Source organism: Chlorocebus sabaeus, chromosome 20, assembly GCF_047675955.1.
Source record: "Chlorocebus sabaeus isolate Y175 chromosome 20, mChlSab1.0.hap1, whole genome shotgun sequence".
In the NCBI taxonomy this organism is placed as follows: Eukaryota; Metazoa; Chordata; class Mammalia; order Primates; family Cercopithecidae; genus Chlorocebus; species Chlorocebus sabaeus.
The window spans coordinates 127,142,278-127,167,304 of NC_132923.1; the positions used below are offsets into that span (position 1 = coordinate 127,142,278).

Genomic DNA, 25,027 nt, shown 5'->3' on the forward strand with positions numbered 1-25,027 from the left:
CCACTGACGCTCGTGCTCATACACGCGCTCTCGCTCTTCACACCCTGCACCAGGCGGGCACTCAGCTGCCCGTACCCTTGCTGCGCTTTCACAGATCCCGGGACAGGGCGGAGCCCGGGCCGGGGGTTGGAGACCGCCCCCGGCCCCGCCCCCCACGCTCTCCCACCTCTCCCTCCCTCCTCCCGTCCTCCGCCTGCCGGAGGGGAGCGGTGCAGCAGACATCCGAGGGCAGCTGGGAACCCCTGATCCAACTGGAGGGTGAGTCAGGCCCCCTGCAGGCCACCCCGGACCCCCCAGGGCGGGGGATTTCCCCAAGATGAGCCATCAGCCACCGGAAGTCACGCCGGACCTTGGACGGGCAGACAGAGGCTGGGAGGAGTTCTGGGTGCAGAGCCCCAAAGCTGGTAAGTACAATGATCCCGGGGCTAGGACACCAAAGAGATTTTCCAAAGGGCAAACGCGCTTCAGAGGTTCCTCCACCCCTATTCGGCACGTGTGGGAGCCCTCCTCCCCAGCGGCCTCGTCCTGCAATCGTCCCCCGGCGTGAAGACTTCCCTTTATCTCCAGCATGGATGGAGTGAAAGTCAAGCTCAAACACAAGGTCCCCATCAGCAATGGAACCCAATGATTCGCTGGGGGTTCAAATTGGGAATGTCAGGCACGGGTGTCTCTGAAGCCCAGAGAAAAATCCAAGAGTCTTTGAAATAGCAAAAGCCCCCAAAAGTCACTTTCCTGTATTGCCATGATGAACTGGAACTGCCCTGACAAATTCCAAAAAGATAGAGACCATAATAAATTGTTTGGAGAAGAATTAAAAGAGTGAATACAGATGCATGGAAAATCTCTAGAACAGTGCCTGGCACTCATATTAAGTACTGGCTGTCACACATGGATAACAGACACAAGGAGACCAAGTGACTTGCCCAAGGTCGCACAACTAGTTAGTGGCAGAGATGGAGGAAAAACCAGTCTCTGATTCTTTGTTCGCAGCTCAGGTACCTTAAATCCTTTCTGAAATTGAGAGTATAAATAATTTAGTGAATAAATAAATGAATTTGACCACTGTTAAATATTAGAGTAGACCTGGAACAGTGGCTTACGCCTGTAGTCCCAGCACTTTGGGAGACCAGGGCAGGAGGATCACTTGAGCTCAGGAGTTCAACACCAGCCTGGGCCACATAGTGAGACCCCGTCCCTATTTTAAAAAGAAAAGAAAAATCAGAGTAAATTAAGGTGGGCATGGTGGCTCACTCCTGTAATCTCAGCACTTTGGGAGGCCGAGGTGGGAGGATCATTTCAGGCCAGGAGTTTAAGAACAACCTGGGTAAAACAGCGAGACCTCGTCTCTACTGAAAAAAAAAAAAAAAAAAAAAAATTGCCTGGCATGGTAGCATTTGCCTGTAGTCCTAGCTAGTTAGGAGGCTGAGGGAGAAGGATTGCTTGGCCCAGGAGTCTGCAGTGAGCTATGATGGAGCCACTGCATTCCAGCCTGGGTGACAGAGCAAGACCTTGTCTTAAAAAAAAAAAAATCAGAATAGAGAAATTAGATTCCTGCCCTTCTACTTGCTACTAAAAGGGCCAATCCTCTTGTTAAAACCGCAAACAGAAGGCAGGGAACCAAATGAGCCTCTGCTCCCACTCACTGGAGCCCTTGTTCCCTTCAAGGAGCCCTAGAAGACCTGACACTTTGTGATGTGTGATTTCATCACACTTTTGCTGTGATGAAATCTCAACTTCTCCTGAACGCTCACCAATATCCCAGCCTCCAACCTTGCTGGAATTCTGCTATTTTTTTTTTTTTTTTTTTTGAGACAGAGTCTTGCTCTGTTGCCCAGGCTGGAGTGCAGTGGCACAATCTTTGCTCACTGCAAGCTCCGCCTCCCAGGTTCATGCCATTCTCCTGCCTCAGCCTTCCAAGTAGCTGGGACTACAGGCACCCGCCAGCACGCCCAGCTAATTTTGTTTTTGTATTTTTAGTAGAGACTGGGTTTCACCGTGTTAACCAGGATGGTCTCAATCTCCTGACCTCGTGATCCGCCTGCCTCGGCCTCCCAAAGTGCTGGGATTACAGGCGTGAGCCACCGCGCCCAGCCTCCGCTATTCTCTTTCTAACTCAAATTGGCATTCAGCATTTCTAGGTGTGGTCAGATAAGACACCACTGCTGAATGGGGACAAGACCAGGAAAGCTAAAGTCAGAAAAAAGTAAGATGCAAAGCCAGGCACCACTGACGGCGCATGTAGCTACAGCTACTCACAGGCTGAGGCAGGAGGATTGCTTGAGTCTGAGACTGCAGCGCGCTATTGACAGCACCTGTGAATAGTCACTGCACTCTGGCCTGGACAACATAGTGAGATACTCATCTCTTTAAAAAAATTTTAAGTATAACCGCTGGGCGCAGTGGCTCACACCTGTAATCCTGGCAGTTTGGGAGGCTGAGGAGGGTGGATCACCTGAAGTCAGGAGTTCAAGACTGGCCTGGCCAACATGGTGAAACCACATCTCTACTAAAAATACAAGAATTAGCCAGGTATGGTAGTGCATGCCTGTGATCCCAGCTACTCAGAAGGCTGAGGCACGAGAATCGCTTGAACCTGGGAGGCGGAGGTTTCAGTGAGCCCAGATCAAGCCACTGCACTCCAGCCTGGGCAACTGAGAGAGACTCCATCTCAGAAAAACAAACAAAAAAAATTAAGTATAAATTTTTTAGTAAAAACAACTAAAGACAACACCAAAAAAAAAACAAAAAACAAAAAAAAAAAACAAAAACAAAAACCGTTATATGTTTGTTTTTCATTCAATTAGAATAAACAGGAGGGCTCCAAAAAACAATCCTCAAAGGAGAGTTTCCATATTTACTCACATATTCCACCCTTGATATTTTTATTCTCAAAGCACAAGAATGAGGGACCTAATTACAAGAGGCCCCTGCTCTCCTGCCATCCTTACATATTTTCATTTATCTTTGAGATTCTCACCCCCGGGTAACTCAAAAAGTGGCTCATCTGTAGTTAAAAAGCAAAGTTAATTAGCGTCTGGCACTTCCTTCTTTCCTTCCTCAATTCTCCGACCTTAGACTAAAAGTCTGTCTTAATTGAGGCTTCCTGAGTTTGTGACCTGGGGCAGGAGTTGAGGGGTTGAGGATATAAGCAGAGAGGAAAAAAAAAAAAAAAAAAAGCTTAGGTTTGCAGGTTTGCATTGCTCATTCTTTTTTCTTTTCCTTTTTTCTTTTTCTTTCTTTTTTTTTTTTGAGATAGCGTCTCACACTGTGGCCCAGGCTGGAGTGCAGAGACGCAATCACAGGTACTCAACCCCGACTTGGGTGGTCCTCCCACCTCAGCCTCCCAAGTAGCTGAGTGTGTGCCACCATGCCCAACTAATTTTTAATTTTTGTAGCGATGAGGTCTTGCTGTGTTGTCCAGGCTGGTCTCAAACTCCTAGGCTCAAGGGATCTGCCTGCCTCGGCCTCACAAAGTGTTGGGATTACAGATGTGAGCCATCGCACCTGGCTGCATTGCTCTTTATTTTATTTTTTTTTTGAGACGGAGTCTCTGTCGCCCAGGCTGGAGTGCAGTGGCACCATCTCAGCTCACTGCAACCTCAGCCTCTTGGTTTCAAGCGATTGTCCTCTCTCAGCCTGCCAAGTAGCTGGGATTACAGGGGCCCGCCACCATGCCTGGCTAATTTTTGTATTTTCAGTACAGACTGGGTTTCATCATGTTGGCCAGGCTGGTCTCGAACTTCTGACCCCAAGTGATTCACCCTCCTTGGCCTCCCAAAGTGCTGGGATTACAGATGTGAGCCACTGCGCCTGGCCCGCATTGCTCATTCTTTCAAGTGTCAGCCAAAAAGCATGTGTGGCTCATGGTTTCGGGGAATCCTCCCATTGAGAGATGGCCTCTGTGTCCCCTCCTCTTAAATCTGAGTGGGCTTGTCGCTGCCAAGAGAGTATGGCAGCAGAGACGCTAAGTGACTTGAGAGGTGGGGCCATAAGAAGCCATGCGGTTTCCTCCTTGGTGTAGAATGCTGGCTCTTGGAATTCTGAGCATTAAGTTAGAAGTCTGACTACCGGCCGGGCGCGGTGGCTCAAGCCTGTAATCCCAGCACTTTGGGAGGCCAAGACGGGCGGATCACAAGGTCAGGAGATCGAGACCAGCCTGGCCAACATGGTGAAACCCTGTTTCTACTAAAAATACAAAAAATTAGCTAGGTGTAGTGTTGGGCGCCTGTAATCCCAGCTACTCGGGAGGCTGAGGCAGGAGAATGGCATGAATCCGGGAGGCGGAGCTTGCAGTAAGCTGAGATGGCGCCACTGCATTCCAGCCTGGGTGACAGAGCCAGACTCCGTCTCAAAAAAAAAAAAAAAAAGAAGTCTGACTACCCTGATGCTACCACGCAGTGACACGCCCCAGGCAAGCCAGAAAGAGAAACCACGTGGAGGCACTCAAGTTGACAGTCCCACCTGAGCCCAACCTTCAAGTCATCCCACCCAGGTACCAGACATGAGTGAAGAAACTTCCAGATGATTCCAGACCCCACCTGTTCAAGTTGTTACCAACCCCTTGAGAGTCTTCCCAACTGACTCCAGATATCATGGAGCAGAGTCAGGCCGTCCTGCTGAGCTCTGTCTGAATTCCCGGTCCCTGGGACCGGGAGCATCACAGTGCTGCTTTACACCGCTGAGCTTGGAGTAGGTTGTTTTGCAGCAAGAGATCCCTAGAACTCTGAAGATCTCCTAAAATCCTCAAAACAACCCCACTAAATAGTTACGATAGTCATCTTCATGAGGAAACTGAGGCCGAAGCCACGCACTGGGTGCCACTGCACTCCAGCCTGGGTGACAGAGTGAGACTCCATCTCGAAAAAATAAAAAAGTTTCCCCTGACCACCTGGAAAGAAGATTCACGCCCAGTTCTCGCAGGCTTGCTTTCCCACATGCCTAAGCCACGGCCCTTTCCACAAAAGGGGCCTTACACATGCCTCAAAGGATGGTCCTCTTCCGGAAATGAGCAGATGCCACAGTGAGAAAGGAAAGTCGATCCTTGCTGAAAGCTCCAAAAGAGGCAGTAAATTTAGGACAAAGGATTTAAATGGCAGGGGCAAACTTGTACAATATCTTCTTTAAGAGGTGGTCAAGACAGAAAATAGAAACAGGTTCAAGACAGACTTTGAATCGGTTGCGGGGCAAGTGTCTCTTACAGAGGTGTCACGGGGTCAGAATGATTTGCCCCTTTGAGATTGGTTTCAGAGTCAGAATCTCATACGACAGAGAAGCTAGAGGTTGGACCTAAACAGTCCTTCCCCGCACACCAACAGAGTCTGTGGATGAAAGAGCCTTTTTCTGGAGACAGTCCATGCTTTTCTGCAGGTTTTCAAAGGGATTTAAAATCTGAAACAGGTTAGGAACCACTGAGTGATGTGGCTCTAGGGTAGGTGGAAGATGGAGTTTTTTTCTTTCTTTCTTTTTTGGAGACAGGGTCTGGCTCTGCCACCCAAACTGGAGTCCAGTGCCATCATAGACTCACTGCAGCCTCAGCCTCTTAGACTCAAGCGATCCTCCCGCCTCAGCCTCTCAAGCAGCTGGGACTAGAGGCGTGTGCCGCTATGCCTGGGTAGTTTTTGTGTTGGTTTTTTGTAGACACAGGGTTTCCCTATATTGCCCAGGTTGGTCTCAAGTGATCCTCTTGCCTTGGCCTCCCAAAGTACTAGGATTACAGGCGACAGCCACAGTGCCCGGCCGGATTTTTGTTTTTTTGTTTTTGTTTTTTTTTTCAAGATTAAGTTTTGCTCTTGTTGCACAGGCTAGACTACAATGGCACGATCTCGGCTCACTGCAACCTCTGCCTCCCAGGCACAAGTGATTCTCCTGCCTTGGCCTCCCAAGCCCCCTGGGATTACACCACGCCCAGCTAATTTCATATTTTTAGTACAGACGCGGTTTCACCATGTGGGGTGGGCTGGTCTCGAACCGCTGACCTCAGGTGATCTGCCCACCTTGGATCTCTCAAAGTGCTGGGATTACAGGCATGAGTCACCATGCCCAGCCCAAATTCTTCTTCTTTTTTTTTTTTTTTTACTTTGGCAAATCTGTATTTTACAAACTTTGAATAACTAACTTGTATTGATTCCGTATGATTAAAAACATACAGTATGCATGAATAAACACATAAAATGTACGGCATATATATTTAAAACATCCACATGCATAATCTGGAAGATCATGGCCTATAATTCCCAGATGTAAGCTCTGCTGTAATTTTTGTTGGTTTAGACAGGGTCTCACTTTGTCACACAGGCTAGAATGCAGTGGCACGAAGCAATCCTCCTGCCTCATCCCCTCAAGTAGCTGGGGCTACAGACATACGCCACCACACCCAGCTAATTTTTATATTTTAGTAGAGACAGGGTTTCACCATGTTGACTAGGCAGGTCTTGAACTCCGAACCTCAAGTGATCCACCCGCCTCAGCCTCCCAAAGTGCTGGGATTACAGGCATAAGCCACCGCGCCCGGCCAGCTGCTGCAATCTTAAGATGGCCACATAATATCTCTTAAAACTACAAATTCCACTTCCCTTCTTCTGTCCTGACCTCAACTTAATCACAAACACCCCGACTCCCAAAATACACACACACTCATGACAGTCCCCCTGTCAAGTGTCAGCTCTGTGGCAGTTCGCCCCATTCTCCTGGGGTCAGATCTGCAGCTGGCTACCTGCCCAGGCACTCAGCACTCAGGCCCTCCTTCCCCACCCGGCTGTCAGCTTAGGGGTCCTTCTCCACCTATCCTCATGGGATCTGCAGACAACCCTATAAGCTCTGAGCCAAAGAGGAAGAAATCCTGGGGATGACATAGAGGGCTCTGGACACGTCATCCCACCAGTCATTGTCCTAGTCACACTCTCTCCTTGGCAGGGGGCCTGTGACAGTGCTTCTATTCTCAGAGCAGGTCTCTGGGCCACTCCTGCCCCTAGGAGCCTCTGGGATCGGTTCAGACTCTGTCCCACAGCACAGCCTCTTCATCTTTCATCAGGCTCATCTTCAGGGCTCCAGCGGCCAGCCCCCATGACTAGGCACCTGATGTCCATTTTCTCATTAAACATCATGACAAGCCCTGAAGGCAGGCATTCAGATTTATGAATGAGGAAAGCGGAACTGAAGGAGGTGACGGGGAAGGAAGTGGGGTTGGGTTTATTCTGGAGCCTGCTCTTAACCAGCGTACCACACTGTCTCTCCCAGGCCAGTGCACTGGAGCCGGATGGTGTCAACTGCCAGCTCAAGGACACCTAGGTCAACTTCCCAAAAGAGGCCCCGGGGTGGGGCAAGGAGGCCATGGAGACTGCAGAAGCCACGCCTTGCTTGCCCCTGGCACTGGGGAGAAGGGGCACCACCCTAGCCAACTGGGGAAGGGCCAGGCACTAGAAGCTGCTTCCCTCTGCCCACTCTCACTGTAGAGGATCGGAGTCCAAGACACCAACTCCATCAGACACAAGGACCTTCAAGAGCAAGGAACTAGGCTGGGCACGGTGGCTTATGCACTTCGGGGGGCTGAGGCGGGAGGATCACTTGAACCCACGAGTTTGAGACCAGCCTGGGCAACATAGCAAGACCCCATATCTACAAAAATATCAAAAATTAGCTTGGTGTGGCCGGGCACGGTGGCTCATGCCTATAATCCCAGCACTTTGGAAGGCCGAGGTGGGCGGATCATGAGGTCAGGAGTTCGGGACCAGCCTGGCCAACGTGGTGAAACCCTGTGTATACTAAAAATACAAAAATTAGCCAGGCATGGTGGCAGGCCCCTGTAATCCCAGCTACTCGGGAGGCTGAGGCAGGAGAATCACTTGAACCCAGGAGGCAGAGGTTGCAGTGAGCCCAGATCGTGCCCCTGCACTCTAGCCTGGGGGACATGAGCGAGACTTCGTCTCAAAAAAAAAAAAAAAAATTAGCTTGGTGTGGTGGTGCACACGGTAGTCCTAGTCCTAACTGCTCAGGAGGCCGAGGCAGGAGGATCGCTTGAGCCCAGGAGGTCAAGGTTGCCATAAACTATGATCTCACCACTGCACTCTATCCTGGGTGACAGAGCGAGACCCTATCTCTAAGAAAAGGAAGAAACAAAACAAAAACAAACAAGGAACTCTGCCTGGGAGTCCAAATAAGTCCTGGGAAGGTGGGGACGGGGGGATGGGGGTAGGGGGACAAGTGAAAAAGAGCCAGGAAGCCCCTCTCGCATGGCCGCCTGACTCCCAGAGGCTTTCTGAGTCCTCCTCCCTGGGATCCGGACTCCCCTCCCCAAGCTACGCACTTCTTCCTGGGAAAAAGCCCACATTTGGAGGCAGCATGGTGCAGGGTTAGGAGCAGCCGCTGCCACTTTCTGGCTGGGTAAGACTTAGGTAAGTTATTTCCCCTTTCTGTGCCTCAGTTTCCCCATTTGTAAAGTGGGAATCACAGTAGTACTTACCAAACAGGGTTGTCATAAGGCTAATTAGCTTCGTATTTATTTATTTATTTATTTATTTATTTTTACATCGTCCAGGCTGGAGTGCAGTGGTGCAATCCCGGCTCACTGCAACCTCTGCCTCCCAGGCTCAAGCGATCCTCCACCTCAGTCTCTGGAGTAGCTGGGACTACAGATGCGCATCATCATGCCTGGCTAAATTTTGTATTTTTTTATAGAGATGGGGTTTTGCCATGTTGCCCAGGCTAGTCTCAAACTCCTGAGTTCAAGTGATCTGGGATTACAGGCATGAACCACAGTGTCCGGCTAGCTTAGTATTTTCTTTTCTTTTTTGAGATGGAGCCTTGCTCTGTCGCCCAGACTGGAGTGCAGTGGCACGATCTTAGCTCACTGCAGTCTCCGCCTCTCCGGTTCAAGCAATTCTCCTGTCTCAGCCTCCCGAGTAGCTGGGATTACAGGCACCCACCACCACACCCGGCTAATTTTTATATTTTTAGTAGAGACGGGGTTTCACCATATTGGTCAGACTGGTCTTGAACTCCTGACCTCAGGTGATCTACTCACCTCGGCCACCCAAAGTGCTGGGATTACAGGCATGAGCCACCGTACCCGGCCCAAGCTTCGTATTTTCAAAGTGCCCAGGACACTGCCTGGCACAGGGTATGTACCACAAAACTGTTTATTGTTATTGTTATTAGATACAGAAACGGGAAGCTAGGTTAATGAAAATGGCAACTTTCAGCTGGCAAACGGCAAATCTCCTAAGTACAAATGCCACTGACAGGACCCACAGGAAAAGAAATTTTTCACGATGCCTCCCTTCTAGAGCATGTACCCACTCTCAGAGCGAGGGGTTCCCCTAGTCTAAGAGAGATTTCTAGGTTGAAACTGCCTCTGGCCCAGGCTCTGTGATCCCTACATCTTACCCTGACTCCTACCTAGCAGAATCAGGGCTGAATAGCGCTCTCCATCCCCTCACCAAACACCCTGGCCAATGGTCTCTACATGCTGACCACTCCCGGGATGCCATGGAGTCAGGCCCTCCTTCCTGTCTCTGCATGCCCACAGAGGTTGCCACGCCTGCTCCAATCGGATGGCAGTTGTTTACCTGTGTAATCACATAATGTAATTATTACATAAGAGGGTGCACCCTCGGTGTGAAAAGAGCTGATTCCATGAAGAAAACAAAGCGGAGTGCTTCAGAAACCTAGTAAAAGACAAGTCACCCAATAAAACAAACTTCCTGTAGAATTATGGAATTAGACCAGGCGAGACAACTGTAAAAACTCAGCAGGAATTATTAAAATGTAGAAGGAAGGCCGGGCGCTGTGGCTCACATCTGTAATTCCAGCACTTTGGGAGGCTGAGGTGGGAGGAATGCTTGAACCCAGGAGTTCAAGACCAGCCTGGGCAACAGAGTCAGACTTCGTCTCTACTAAAAATAAAAAAAACTAGCCAAGGCCAGGCATGGTGGCTCACGCCTGTAATCCCAGTACTTTAGGAGGCAGAGGTGGGTGGATCACTTGAAGTGAGGAGTTCGAGATCAGCCCGAACAACATAGTGAAACCCTGTCTCTGCTAAAACACAAAAATTAGCTGGATGTGATGTTGTGCATGCCTGTAATCCTAGCTACTCAGGAGGCTGAGGCAAGAGGTTTGCTTGAACTGGAGGTAGAGGCTGCAGTGAGCTGAGATCGCACCATTGCACTCCAGCTTGGGTGACAGAGCAAGGCTCTGTTTCAAAAAATTAAAAAAAACAAAAAAGTAACCAGGTGTGTATGATCCCTGCTACTTAGGGGGCTGAGGCAGGAAGATGGGTTAAGGCCAGGTGGTCAAGGCTGCAGAAAACCGTGATCAAACCACTGCCCTCCAGCCTAGGTGACACAGCGAGACCCTGTCGCCCCCAAAAAAAGTAAGATAAAAAAAGTGGATTATACATTGCATGTACGCCTTATACAGAAAGATGAACCAATGGCCTACACAAACATAAGCCCTTGGCCATCTAAGAGCAGATCAGGGAACTAATGTACACTGACATGTTTTAAGTGAAGATGAAATATTTATTGGGAAGGGAGAAAAAACAGTAGCTGGCATCCATAGCAGCTTCTCCAGGTGAGCGGTGCTGGAGAGGTATATAGGACTCTGTGTGGCCCGTCACAGAAAAAAATAATAAAATGTTTACATTTGAGGTAATGCATTTTAATAATTCTCTACCTAAACCAAAGTCAGTTACTCAACCAACAAATCACATTGGATAAAAAGGCTATTAAACTATTTGTTTCTCCACCAGGCACAGTGGCTCACACCTATAATCTCAACGCTCTGGGAGCAAGACCCTTGTCTCTACAGAAAATGAAAAAATTAGCCGGGCATGGCGGTATGCACTTGGGAGCTACTCAGGAGGCTGAGGCAGGAGGATCACTTGAGCTCAGGAGTTCAAGGCTGCATTGAGCTATGATGGCACCACTGCAGTCCAGCCCAGGAGACAGAGTGAGACCCTGTCTCTAAAAATAAATAAATAAATAATCTCGGCATTTCTCATCCTAATTGCATCTAATGGTTCATCATCCTCTTTGGCCCTAATCCACATTTTTAAAACTCTGGTTGGAGTCGCTGTGCTGGGAGTAGCGGAAGCCATAGAAAAACCATAAACTTCCCAGAGCGCCCATTTGACTCTCAAGTTAGGGGAAAATATGCTTTATAGTAAAATAAACATGGATATATCATGGAATCGAATGTAAAATTAACATTAGCATTAAAAATAGAAGTTGAAGCTTCAAAGCGAGGTCGCAGTTGGGGTGGGCAGCTGCAGGCTAGAGCTGGACATCCCATCTCTTCAGGCTGGAGGGATGGTGGGAAAGTTGGAGAAACATGGCCCATCAGGGTCCAGGTTACTGCCAGCTGCCCGGCCATCTCCTACCCACTCCCCCTGGGAACCCGCAGCACAAGGGCTCCTGGGGTGCTGCCTTGTGAGCCTCACAGGTGACACCAGAATCCACTGCTGTGGCCAAGGTCACTGGAGGGCAGACCTCACTGTGAGATGCCACACCTTCCAGTCCAGGCCCCTTGAGCAGGGCCAGGGGTGGCTCTTGCCACCATCCTGGGAGAGGAAGAAAATGACCTGCTCTAGATCTCACTTCCAGCAGTATTTGCCTCAGATACCCAAGCTCCTCCCTACCTTGAAAGGCTAGAAAACACTGACAAGGCCAGATGTAGTGGCTCATGTCTGTAATTCCAGCACTTTGGAGGGGGGCCGAGGCAGGAGGATCTCTGGAGCCTAGGAATTTAAGAGCAGCCCGGGCAACATAGCAAAATGGGGTATTCATTGACACATGCTCTGTGCGTTCCATCTGAGTCATTCATGGGAAGATCAAATAAGGTAATGGACGGAGAAAGCTCACTACGCAAGAACTCATGACAAGAACACCTGTCATTACAATCCACTCTGAGCCAGGCTGAGCAGGGCTCACCCATAGTCCCAGCAACTTGAGAGGCTGAGGTGGGAGGATCAGTTGTGCCCAGGAGTTCAAGACCAGGCCTGGTGGCTCACACCTATAATCCCAGCACTTTGGAAGGCCAAGGTGGGTGGATCTCTTGGGCCCAGGAGTTGGAGACCAGTCTGGGCAACATGGTGAAACCCTGTCTTCCACTGAAATACAAAATTAGTGGGGTGTGGCGGCATGGACCCGTACTGCTGGCTACTTGGGAGGCTGCAGTGGGAGGATCGCTTGAGCCCAGGAGATCAAGGATGTAGTGAGACATGATTGCACCACTGCACTCCAACCTGAGCATCAGAGTGAGATCTTATCTCAAAAAAAGACCAGTCTGGACAGTAGAGTGAGACCCCAGTTTCTAAATAAATAAATCTTTAGGCCAGACGCGGTGGGTCACACTTGTAATCCTAGAACTTTGGGAAGCTAAGATGGGCAGATCACTTGAGGTGAGAAGTTCGAGACCAGCCTGGCCAACATGGTGAAACCCCATCTCTACCAAAAATACAAAAATTAGCAGGGTGTGGTGGTGGGCACCTGTGGTCCCAGCTACTCGGGAGGCTGAGGCATGAGAATAGCTTGAACCAGGGAGGCAGAGGCTTCAGTGAGCCAAGATCGCACCACTGCACTCCAGCCTCGGTGACAGAGCAAGACTCCGTCTCAAAAATAAACAAATTGTTTTTAAAAAATCCATTCCCTACCACAGTGTGGGCCTCAAAGATTCATTCATCCAATAGGTAAAAACTGCAACTTTTTGGGTACTCATAACCTGGCCCAGGTGTTTCATTGTTTCCAACCTTTACGACATCTTTACGACAATCCAAAGAGGTACTGTCATCCTAATTCTCAGATGAGAACCCAGAAACTTAAATAACTTGTCAAGATCCCCTACATGTTAAGTGTCAAAGCCAAGATAGGAAGCCTCTAATTCTAAAACTCTTGCTTTTGATGCTAATCTGAAGCTAACTTTTTATCCATTCTCAAAACATGGTCCTGCTGGAGAAATGGAGCCATTCACATCTTGGGAAACTATCACATATTAGATGTGCTGCACTCAATTTAAAAACAGACCACACATCATCACCGGTTTCCAAATGACAGCAGACGGGCTGTCTTATTAAAATACTCACCACACCACACAATAGGGAAAAAAAGATTCATGACCTGGTCATGGCTCCTGGATGTCTGAAACCATCAGAAACAGAAGTTGTGGTCTGGGAGAGTACATCCTTTCCTTGGCTCTGAATATGAGGAACTGTTTTTTTGTTTTTTGTTTTTTGTTTTTTTTTTGAGATGGAATTTCGCTCTTGTCACCCAGGCTGGAGTGCAACCTCCGCCTCCTGGGTTCAAGTGATTCTCCTGTCTCAGCCTCCCAAGTAGCTGGGATTACAGGCACCCACCACCACACCCGGCTAATTTTTGTATTTTTAGTAGAGACAGGGTTTCACCATGTTGGCCAGGCTGGTCTCAAACTCCTGACCTCAGGTGATCCACCTGCTTCGGCCTCCCAAGTGTTGGGATTACAGGCGTAAGCCACCGCGCCTGGTGAGAAACATTTTCAATGGAATTTTTTAGAAGGATGTGTAAAGAGAAAGTTGGGGCCGGGCGCGGTGGCTCACGCCTGTAATCCCAGCACTTTGGGAGGCCGAGGCGGGCGGATCACAAGGTCAGGAGATCGAGACCATGGTGAAACCCCGTCTCTACTAAAAAATAGAAAAAAATTAGCCGGGCGCAGTGGCGGGCGCCTGTAGTCCCAGCTACTGGGGAGGCTGAGGTAGGAGAATGGCGTGAACCCGGGAGGCGGAGCTTGCAGTGAGCCGAGATTGCACCACTGCACTCCAGCCTGGGCGACAGAGCGAGACTCCGTCTCAAAAAAAAAAGGAAAGTTGGGGTTTTTGTTTTTCCTCCTAGAAGAAAATTCTCATGAAGTAGTTCATTTGAGACCAAGATCCTGGTGTTACTAACTTCCTCCTCAACAGCAGGTCAGCAGTAAAGAGGAAAATGCAGGCATCAAGCAAACCCTGTTTGCGTGACTTTCCTCTCCTCCCTTAAGGCTCCCTGAGGCCCACTCAAAACGAAAGCCAAGGCCACTCTAAAGGGTTTAAGAGGCCTGGCGCAGGCTCATGCCCGTAATCCCATACTTTGGGAGGCCGAGGCAGGAGGATCGCTTGAGCCCAGGAGTTCGAGACCTGAACCAATGTATACTTTTCATGTACTAATTTATGATTTTACCTACGATTCCTGTCTTCCCAAAATGCATAAAACCAAACTGTAACCTGACCATCTTGGGCACACTTTCTCAGGACCTCCTGAGACTGTTTCTTGGGCCATGGTCACTCATGTTGACGCAGAATAAGCCTGGGCAACAAAAGACCTCCATCTCTACAAAAAGCTACACAAATTACCCAGGTGTGGTGGCGTGTGCCTACTGTCCCAACTACTAGGTGTGTGGATCACTTGAACCCAGGAGGTTGAGGCTGCAACGAGCTATGATCGCTCTACTGCATTGCAGCCTGGGTGACAGAGCAAGACCCTGTCTCCAAAAACAATTAATTAGAAATACAAATAATTAAAAGGTTTCAAGAGCAGGCATTATGGGCAGCAACCCAGGCTGGAGTCAAAGCCCCAGATTCTGTCTCCTGAAATACCTGAGGAATCCACCCAGCTGCCTCAGTTTCCCAAACAGCATATAGGGTCATCTGAATGTGAGCAGCAGAACAGTCACCAAGACAAATTCTGGACTTGAACAGAACCATTAGGGAGTCCTTAGCCCCATTTCCATGCTACAGAGGCTGCAGGACCACAGCAGACTCAGGGTCCTGGAGACACAGCCCCGTCAGCCCCTACTCATCTGCTCAGGGAGCTAAGACCACCTGGGATAGGTTCACCGGCTTGCCCAGGGAGACTCACACCCAGATCCAGTCAGCCAGCCAAGGACACAGACTATTTGGAGAGAAAGAGGCTGTCAGCTCCCCTTCTGGGACCACCTACCTCCAGGGCAGAAAAATCAATCTGCTATAGATTAAAACAAAATGAATCTTGAGGGAGAATAGAGACTTGTTAATTTACATTAATATATAATAAGAATAAGGGGGAAGGATGGGAGAGGGGTAAGGGATAAAACACTACACACTGGGTACAGTGTACACTGCTTGGGTGATGGGTGCACCAAAATCTCAGAAATCACCACTGAAGAACTTACTCGTATAACTAAAAACCACCTATACCCCAAAAACTACTGAAATAAAAAAAAAATAAAGTATTTGTCAAACAAAAAAAAAAAGAACAGCTAATATTGACAGTTATCGACTATGTGGCAGGTGATGTTCATTATCTAATTTACCTTATTTAATCCTTCAGACAAACCTAGGAATAGGTCCCTTTAAAGTTCATTTTACAGACAGGGAAATAGAGGATCAGAGAGGTTAAGGAGTCTCCTCAAAGTCACACAGCTGGGAAGTGGAAGAGCTATGGTTTGAATCTGAATTCGTCTAACACTAGAGTTCATGGGTTTAACTACTGCATTACTGAATTTAAAGATGAATCCAGCTCCCAGGGAGTTGGTTCACTGGATGACTAAGGAAGTGCAACCCTCATGCTATGCATCCAGCAGTAAAGAGAAAGAAAGCTATTTAAACTCATTGGCAATAAAATAACTAGGTTTTACACCAGGTGTGGTGGCTCTCTCCTGTAATTCCAGCACTTTTCGGGGCCAAGGTGGTAAGATCACTTGAGCCCAGGAGTTCCAGACCATCCTGGGCAACATAGTGAAACCCTGTCTTTACAAAAAAAAAAAAAAAAAAAAAATTAGCCAGGCATGGTGGCGGCACCTGTAGTCCCAGCTACTTGGGAGGCTAAGGTGGGAGGATCACTTGAGCCCAGGAGGTCGGGCTGCAATAAGCTGTGATTACACCAGGGCACTCCAGTGTCGGGGACAGAGTGAGACCCTATCTCAAAATAAATGAATGAATGAATGAATGAATGAATGAATGAATGAATGAATGAATGAAAAAGAAAAGGAAGATACGTTTTAAATAATTACCTTCTAAGCCTATTAGCAAAACAGTCTTTCGGCCAGGTGCAGTGGCTCACGCCTGTAATCTCAGCACTTTCGGAGGCTGAGGCAGGCGGATCACAAGGTCAGGAGATCGAGACCATCCGGGCTAACACGGTGAAACCCCGTCTCTACTAAAACTACAAAAAATTAGCCGGGTGTGGTGGCGGGCGCCTGTAATCCCAGCTACTTGGGAGGCTGAGGCAGGAGAATGGCGTGAACCTGGGAGGCAGAGCTTGCAGTGAGCCAAGATCGCGCCACTACACTCTAGCCTGGGCAAAAGAGCGAGACTGTCTCAAAAACAAAACAAAACACACAAAAAAACATTCTTTCAATGTTATTCAATGCTGGTAAGGATGTTATGAAACTATTATATGTCACTGGGATAAATTGGTCACCAAGGCTGGAGTTCGGTGATGTGATCATTGCCCCTAGCAACTTGAATTCCTGGGCTCAAGCGATCCTCTCACCTCAGCCTCCCAAGGAGCTGGGATTACAGGTGCATGCCACTGTGCCCAGCTAATTTTTAAAAACAAATTTTGGCTGGGCGCAGTGGCTCCTGCCTGTAATCCTAGCACTTTGGGAGGCAGAGGCAGGCAGATTGCCTGAGCTCAGGAGTTTGAGACCAGCTTGGAAAACATGGTGAAACTCCCTCTCTACTAAATATAAAAAATTAGGCCGGGCACAGTGGCTCACACCTATAATCCTAGCACTTTGGGAGGCCAAGGCGGGCAGACTGCCTGAGCTCAGGAGTTCGAGACCAGCCCAGGCAACATGGTGAAACCCCGTCTCTACTAAAATACAAAAAATTAGCCGGGCATGAGGGCATGCGCCTGTAGTCCCAGCTACGGGAGGTTGAGGCAGGAGAATCACTTGAACCCAGGAGGCAGAGGTTGTAGTGAGCCAAGATCACACCACAATACTCCAGCCTGGGTGACAGACTGAGACTCTGCCTCAAAAAAAAAAAAAAGAAAAGAAAAAAAAGACCGGGCGCAGTGGCTCATGCCTGTAATTCTAGCACTTTGGGAGACTGAGGCGGATGGATCACCTAAGGTCAGGAGTTCGATACCAGCCTGGCCAACATGGTGAAACACTGTCTCTACCAAAAATACAAAAAATTAGCTGGGCATGATGGCAGGCACCTATAATCCCAGCTACTCTGGAGGCTGAGGCAGGAGAATTGCTTGAAGTCAGGAGGAAGTTGCAGTGAGCCGAGATTGTGCCATTGCACTCCAGACTGGGCGACAGATCAAAACTCTTGTCTCAAAAAAAGGACAAAAATTAGCTGGGCATGGTGGCGGGCAGCTATAGTCCCAAGCTACTGGAAGCCTGAGGCAGAAGAATAGCTTGAACCCAGGAGGCGGAGCTTGCAGTGAGCGGAGATCGCACCACTGTACTCCAGCCTGGGTGACAGAGCAAGACTCCGTCTTGAGGAAAAAAAATAAGAATGAAAGGGCTGATAGGATGATGAAAGCTGAAATGTTTAAACAGAAAGAAGTTCTATCTCCTTTACCTAAATATTTTATGAGAATGGATATTGTATCTGACTAGGGAATATTTCCCCTGCCTACTACTGGAAAACAGAAAGCACGTAAATTCCCTCCTCAAGCAGTATTAATTGGACACGTCAATGTCCAAACTGAGCCCACACAGCGTAGAATAGAAGCTGCAGTGCTCGCGTGTGCTGGCATGAGTGAATTCTGTTCGACAGCCCTGTGCGGAATGTAAACCGGAGCTATGGCAAGAGCTTGCAAGCGCCTCCCAGAGATGAGGTGACTACTGGGACTTTGGACAAGTGCGTTTCCACTTGAGGGGCATTTACTACCTTGCCATGGGGTATTAACCAAAGCTACCCCTATGACTGATATGACTGAAGAACAGGAAATTATTTTTTTCAGGTTTTTTTTGTTTTGTTTTTTTGTTTTGACAGGCTCTCGCTCTGTTACCCAGGCTGAAATGCAATAGCGCAATCATGGCTCACTGAAGCCTTGACCTCCAGGGCTCAGGCAACCCCTCTGCCTCAGCCTCCCAAGTAGCCGGGATGACAGGCGCACACCACCACACCCAGCTAATTGCTTTTGTTTTTTGTAGGACAGGTTCTCCCTTATGTTGCCCAGGCTGGTCTCGAACTCCTGGGCTCTAGCGAGCCTCCCATCTTGGCCTCCCAATGTGCGAGCATTACAGGTGTGAGCCACCACACCCAGGTGTGAGCCACCACACCCAGCTAGAAGGACAGAAAATAATCTTGAAGACTGAAAGACTGATGTCCTTGACATCACCCAGGACATCTTGGGTGATGTCAAGGAAACACTAACAGGGATGACAGTGTCCACAAGAGTTCCCTAATATGACGGAAATCATTTATACAGGATGGCATTACCTGGGGAAGGCAAGGAGGGGATACTCACATGAGCAGGGAGCCTCTTTTCCCCTAGGACTGACTCTGGAACTCTGATGAGCAGCCGGATTCTGTAGCACCCAACAAACAGCTCTCGCCTGACCAAACAGGAGCTGCTGGGTTGGTGGCTAGAGTTCCAAGGTGAACGATGCCTCGTTTGGAAAGATGCCAATCTGATCAAAGATGGTAAAAACAAATCAGCTCTAAGGGCCGAAATGCATGTTGTTTTCCCAGCAGTGATGGGAGAACTGAACAGTGTAAAACCCCCTGTATCTGCACAGGGCTTTGGGTGCCAGTTCACCCTCCCCTTGTGGGCGGTGGTCAACAGCCTGGCCATACATTTAGACAGGAGGGCAATGGAAACCTGACCTATTAAACGGACATTTCTTTGGGACACAGCCCTATAGAAAATGAGGGGTAGGCTGGGTGCGGTGGTTCATGCCTGTAATCCCAGTACTTTGGGAGGCCAAGGCAGATGGATCACCTGAAATTAGGAGTTCGAGACCAGCCTGGGCAACATGGTGAAACCCTGTCTCCACTAAAAATACAAAAATTAGCCAAGCATGGTGATGCCTGCCTGTAGTCCTAGCTACTTGGAAGGCTGAGGCAGGAGAATCGCTTGGACCCGGGAGGTGGAGGTTGCAGTGAGCTGAGATCACACCACTGTACTCCAGGCTGGGCGACAGAGTGAGACTCCGTCTCAAAAGAAAAAAAGAAAACGAGGGGTGCATTAAAGTCGGACCTGTTAATGCCCATCAGAAGAGCCTTCTAGGTTTGGAAGGTGACAGGAATCAACAGGTAGATATCAACAGGTAAATATACCACATGCTCCCTTGAGGTGGCCACCTGGGTCTGTGAATGGAGGGGATATGGGCCCTGCTGCGGCGCAGAGATGGGCTGGATCTAGCATGCTCCTCCGCACCCTCTCGGGTGCATAATGCCAGGAAGGACTGTTCCATGTGCCAGTGAGAGAGACAGACACTGCATAGGGCTGTGGGGTAGATTCCCTGGTAGGAGGCTCTGAGCATAGCTGGCAAGTGAGACTGAGGCTGGTAGCCCTGGGGGCTACAACTGGGTCTTGAATAGACGCTGACTTGGAGTGGGCTTTGCTTCCCCAGTGGAAAGTGCAAATGCTCAGGGTGCCAGAGCCAAACCAGAACAGAAGACACCGCAAGGGTTTGGATGGCTGTCATTTCTTCAGACCACAGAACGTGCTGTACAGCTCATAATGTCCAGCTACGGGCTGGATAGAGAGACAGCCTCCGCAGAGCAATAGTTTGATAAAGAAACGAAACCACGGCCGGGTGCGGCGGTTCACGCCTGTAATCCCAGCACTTTGGGAGGCCGAGGAGGGTGGATCACCTGAGGTCAGGAGTTCGAGATCAGCCTGGCCAACATGGCGAAACCCCGTCTCTACTAAAAACACAAAACTTAGCCAGGCGTGGTGGTGGGCACCTGTAATCCCAGCTACTTGGGAGGCTGAGACAGGAGAATTGCTAGAACCCGGGAGGTGAAGGTTGCAGTGAGCCGAGATCTTGTCACTTCACTTCACTTTTCAGCCTGGGAAAAAGAGCGAGACCCTGTCTCAAAAGAAAAAAAAAGAAAAAGAAAAAAGAAATGGAACCGCTCTCCCGTTTTGTGGCCATCACCCAAGGCGGAGTGGCCCAAATTAAGTTCAATATTTTTGTGACTTAGGACCACAGCAATAACCACAAAAGGCATTTTTATGCATCTTCCCATATTTGCAGAAAGAGAGATTATGTCTTCCCCTCTTTCCAAAGAGCTGAGGCAAAAGCCTAAGTTCAGGTTGTGTGAGGACACTATAAAGGCCAGCAGATCGGCAAAGTGGTCCAGGTTTAAAGGAAGAAATATGTCATCTACACTGAACGAGTGCAGGGGGAAAAGTCTAATGGCACAACTGTCCACGCCAGCGTTCATCCCAGCCAGGCTGTTACCATTAGGCTAACACTGGACAATGACCACAAAAAGATCCTTGAATGGGCCAGGTGTGGTAGCACACGCCTGTAATCCCAGCACTTTGGAAGGCCAAGACAAAAGGATCTCTCGAGCTAAGGAGTTCAAGACCAGCCTGGGCAACACAGCAAGACCTTGTCTCTCCTAAAAAAAAAAAAAAATTTTTTTTTTGAGATTGAGTCTTGCTCTGTCGCCCAGGTTGGAGTGCAGTGGCACAATCTCAGCTCACTGCAATCTCCACCTGCCAGGTTAAGGGTTCAAGTGATTTTCCTGCCTCAGCCTCCCAAGTAGCTAGGACTACAGGCATGCACCACCATGTTTGGCTAATTTTTTTTTTTTTTTTTGAGACACAGTCTCACTCTGTCGCCCAGGCTGGAGTGCAGTGGCACAATCTCAGGCTCACTGCAAGCTCCGCCTCCCGGGTTCACATCATTCTCCTGCCTCAGCCTCCCAAGTAGCTGGGACCACAGGCACCCGCCCAGCTAACTTTCTGTATTTTTACTAGACATGGGGTTTCACCGTGTTAGCCAGGATGGTCTCGATCTCTTAACCTCGTGATCTGCCCGCCTCAGCCTCCCAAAGTGCTGGGATTACAGGTGTGAGCCACCGCACCTGGCCCATTTTTGTATTTTTTTGTAGAGATAGGGTTTCACCGTGTTGGCCATGCTGGTTTCAAACTCCTGATCTTAAGTAATCCACCTGCTTTGGCCTCAAAAAGTGCTGGGATTACAGGTGTGAGCCACCACACTCGGCCTCTACTAAAAAAAAAAAATTTAATTAGCTGGGCGTGGTGGCATACACCTACAGTCCCAGCTACTCCAGAGGCTGAGGCAGAAGAATCGCTTGAACCCAGGTAGTCAAGGCTGCAGTGAGCTATGACTGCACCACTGCACTCTATCCTGGGCAACAGAATGAGACCCTATCTCAAAAGAAAAAAAGAAAAGAAAAGAAAAATCCTTGGCTGGGTACGGTGGCTCATGCTTGTAATCCCAGCACTTTGGGAGGCTGAGGCGGGTGGATCACCTGAGGTCAGGAATTTGAGACCAGCCTGGCCAACATGATGAAACTCCATCTCTACTAAAAATACAAAAATTAGCTGGGCGTGGCCAGGCACAGTGGCTCAAGGCCTGTAATCCCAGCACTTTAGGAGACCAAGGCGGGTGGATCACTTGAGGTCAGGAGTTTGAGACCAGCCTGTCCAACATGATGAAACCCCATCTCTACTAAAAACATACGGGCCGGGCGCGGTGGCTCAAGCCTGTAATCCCAGCACTTTGGGAGGCCGAGACGGGCGGATCACGAGGTCAGGAGATCGAGACCATCCTGGCTAACACGGTGAAACCCCGTCTCCACTAAAAAATACAAAAAATTAGCCGGGCGAAGTGGTGGGCGCCTGTAGTCCCAGCTACTCGGGAGGCTGAGGCAGGAGAATGGCGTGAACCCGGGAGGCGGAGCTTGCAGTGAGCTGAGATCCAGCCACTGCACTCCAGCCTGGGCGACAGAGCGAGACTCTGTCTCGGAAAAAAAAAAAACATACAAATTAGCTGGGCGTGGTGGCGCATGCCTGTAATCCCAGCTACTCGGGAGGTTGAGGAGATCCAGGAGAATCACTGGAACCTGGGAGGTGGAGGTTGCAGTGAGCCAAATCACGCAATTGCACTCCAGCCTGGGCAACAGAGCAAGACTCTGTCTCAAAAAAAAAGAAAGAAAGAAAGAAAGAAAAATCCTTGAATGGAAAGCCAAATCTCACCATGTAGGAAATGAAAGAGGCAAATACAAGAAAGAAATAATTAACAGATGCAAGAATAAAGTAATCTTATATACAAACTTTCCTTATATCTGCTAAAATGGAAAAAAGAAAAAAGTAGAACTGGCAGCTGAAAGACTGGCTGTCTGAAGTGGAGAGACGAAGGCATGAAGGGGTGGCTCACCTGCCTCCCCCAGTGTGTGCCCACACTCAGCCTGGGAGGCACTAAGGAGTGTCCCCATGTGCTAGTCCTGTTTTCCTGGTGGATCTGGGGAAGGAGGGTGGGGACAATGACGGTATGACTATAATTCTTGCTGAGGGAGGAGTACACTGGTATAATGACTGTGATTTTTTTCTTTCTTCCCAATAGCAGCTCAATGGCACTTACACTGCCACTAAAAAGGATGTGTAGGTTATGAAGCAACGTGGAAAACTGCTAATGAGCCAATGTTAAGTGGAAAAAAGCCAATTCCAAAAGCACATGCCTAGCTGCTCAACAAAATTAAAAATTGAATTACCATATGATCCAGCAATTTAGGTATATACCTGAGAGAACTGAAAGCAGGGATTTCAACAGATATCTGTCCACCCATGTTCACAGCACAGCATTATTCACAAGAGTCATAAAGTGGGAGCAACACAAGTGTCCATCAGGTGAATGAACAAAAGAACGTGATCCTGGCCAGGCGCAGTGGCTCATGCCTGTAATCCCAGAACTTTGGGAAGCTGAGGCGAGCAGATCGTTTGAGGTCAGGAGTTTGAGACCAGCCTGACCAACATGGAGAAACCCCATCTCTGCTAAAAATACAAAACTAGCTGGGTGTGGTGGCACATGCCTGTAATCCCAGCTACTCGGGAGGCTGAGGCAGGAGAATCACTTAAACCTGAGAGACGGAGGCTGCGGTGAGCCAAGATCGCACCATTGCACTCCAGCCTGGGTGACAAGAGTGAAAATCTGTCTCAAAAAAAATACAGGCTAGGCACGGCGGCTCAAGCCTGTAATCCCAGCACTTTGGGAGGCCGAGGCGGGCAGATCACGAGGTCAGTCGATCGAGACCATCCTGGCTAACACGGTGAAACCCCATCTCTACTAAAAAATACAAAAAAACTAGCCGGGCGAGGTGGCAGGCGCCTGTAGTCCCAGCTACTCGGGAGGCTGAGGCAGGAGAATGGCGTAAACCCGGGAGGCGGAGCTTGCAGTGAGCCAAGATCCAGCCACCACACTCCAGCCTGGGCGACAGAGCGAGACTCCATCTCAAAAACAAAACAAAACAAAACAAAAATTAGCCAGGTGTGGTGGTGCATACCTGTAATTCCAGCTACTCAGGAGGCTGAGGCAGAAGAATTGCTTGAATCAGGGAGGCAGAGGTTGCAATGAGGCTGAGATCACGTCACTGCACTCCAGCCTGGGTGACAGAGCAAGACACTGTCTCAAAAAAGAATGTAGTATCTACACACAGTGGAATGTCCAGCCTTAAAAATGAAAGAAATTCTGAAACTTGCCCCCACAGGGATTAAACGTCAAGAAAGCATACGCTAAATTAATGAAGCCAGCCTTAAAAAGACAGATACTGTAGGATTCCACTCCTGTGCAGTACCTAGAGTTGTCAAAAGCACAGACAGCAGAATGGCTGCCAGGGCTGGGAGGAGAGGGGAGTTAGTGTTTAAGGGGAAAAGAATTTCAATTTTGCAACATGAAAAAAATGTCTGGGGGTGGGTGGTGGTGACGGTTGCACAATAGTGTGAATGTACTAAATCCCACAGAACTGCACTCTTAAAAATGCTTAAAATGGTAAATTTTATGTTATGTATATTTTAAAATTAAAACATGAAAATTAAGATAAAATCATATGCCTACTAATTACAACTAAATTATTTATTATTTATTATTTATTTATTTATTGAGATGGAGCCTTGCTCTGTTGCCCAGGCTGGAGTGCAGTGGCGCTATCTCGGCTCACTGCAAGCTCTGCCTCCCGGGTCCACGACATTCTCCTGCCTCAGCCTCCCGAGTAGCTGGGACCACAGGTGCCCGCCACCACGCCCGGCTAATTTTTCTGTATTTTTTTAGTAGACACAGGGTTTAACCGTGTTAGCCAGGATGGTCTCGATCTCCTGACCTCGTGATCCGCCTGCCTCAGCCTCCCAAAGTGCTGGGATTACAGGCGTGAGCCACCGCGCCCGGCCTATTTTTTATCTTAAGTTCTGGGATACATGTGCAGGACATGCAGGTTTGCACCATAGGTAAACGTGTGCCATGGTGATTTGCTGCACCTATCAACCCATCACCTGCGTATTAAGCCCTGCATGCATTAGCTATTTATCCTGATCTCTCCCACCCCCCACCCCTCACCAACAAGCCCCAGTGTGTGTTGTTCCCCTCCCTGTGTCCATGTGTTCTCGTAATTACAACTAAGTTAAAATGCATGTCCCAGAGAAGTTAATGGAAAGGACACCCAAATGGGCAACCGCTGTGTTGGGCAAGAGGAATGATAATAAATGGCTTCTGTTTCTAATCCACTCCACACCAGCTCCTTTGCAGATACCGCATGGATTGCTATGTGCCTGGCACTTTACACAGGATAATATACAAAATCCTCAAGACTAACAGGTAGGTATTGCTATCGCAGTGTTACAACTGGACTCTGAGGTTCTGATGGGTTAAGAGACTTGCCCAAGGTCACCCAGCAGATAAAAAGTGGCTGGGTGGCCAGGCCCAGCACTTTGGGAGGCCAAGGCGGGTGGATCACTTGAGGTCAGGAGTTTGAGACCAGTCTGGCCAACATGGCAAAACCCCATCTCTACTAAAAATACAAAAATTAGCCAGGTAGAGTGGCACGTGCCTGTAATTTCAGCTACTCAGGAGGCTGAGGCAGGAGAATCACTTGAACCTGGGAGGTGGAGGTTGC

At 48.9% G+C, this 25,027-nt stretch overlaps 1 protein-coding gene and 1 long non-coding RNA gene across 7 annotated transcripts in view; one reads left to right on the top strand and one right to left on the bottom strand.

The window, feature by feature from the left end:
• Window positions 1-25,027, bottom strand: part of PIK3CD (phosphatidylinositol-4,5-bisphosphate 3-kinase catalytic subunit delta) — a 98,099-nt gene that overhangs the window by 40,933 nt on the left and 32,139 nt on the right. For 3 of the 6 annotated variants that reach the window (XM_073007853.1, XM_037985070.2, XM_037985069.2), the window contains one exon: window positions 18,408-18,570. The exons of 2 other annotated variants lie outside the window; for them this stretch is intronic. The gene's annotated coding sequence lies outside the window, so the exon portion shown is untranslated. Of the gene's footprint in view, window positions 1-18,407; window positions 18,571-23,425; window positions 23,525-25,027 lie in introns of all 6 variants that reach the window. One more of the 6 variants, XM_073007851.1, reaches the window with a different exon arrangement.
• LOC140709299 (uncharacterized) lies at window positions 112-10,998 on the top strand. Its single transcript, XR_012089789.1, has 2 exons — window positions 112-404; window positions 10,745-10,998. It is a non-coding gene; the product is annotated as an uncharacterized lncRNA (long non-coding RNA).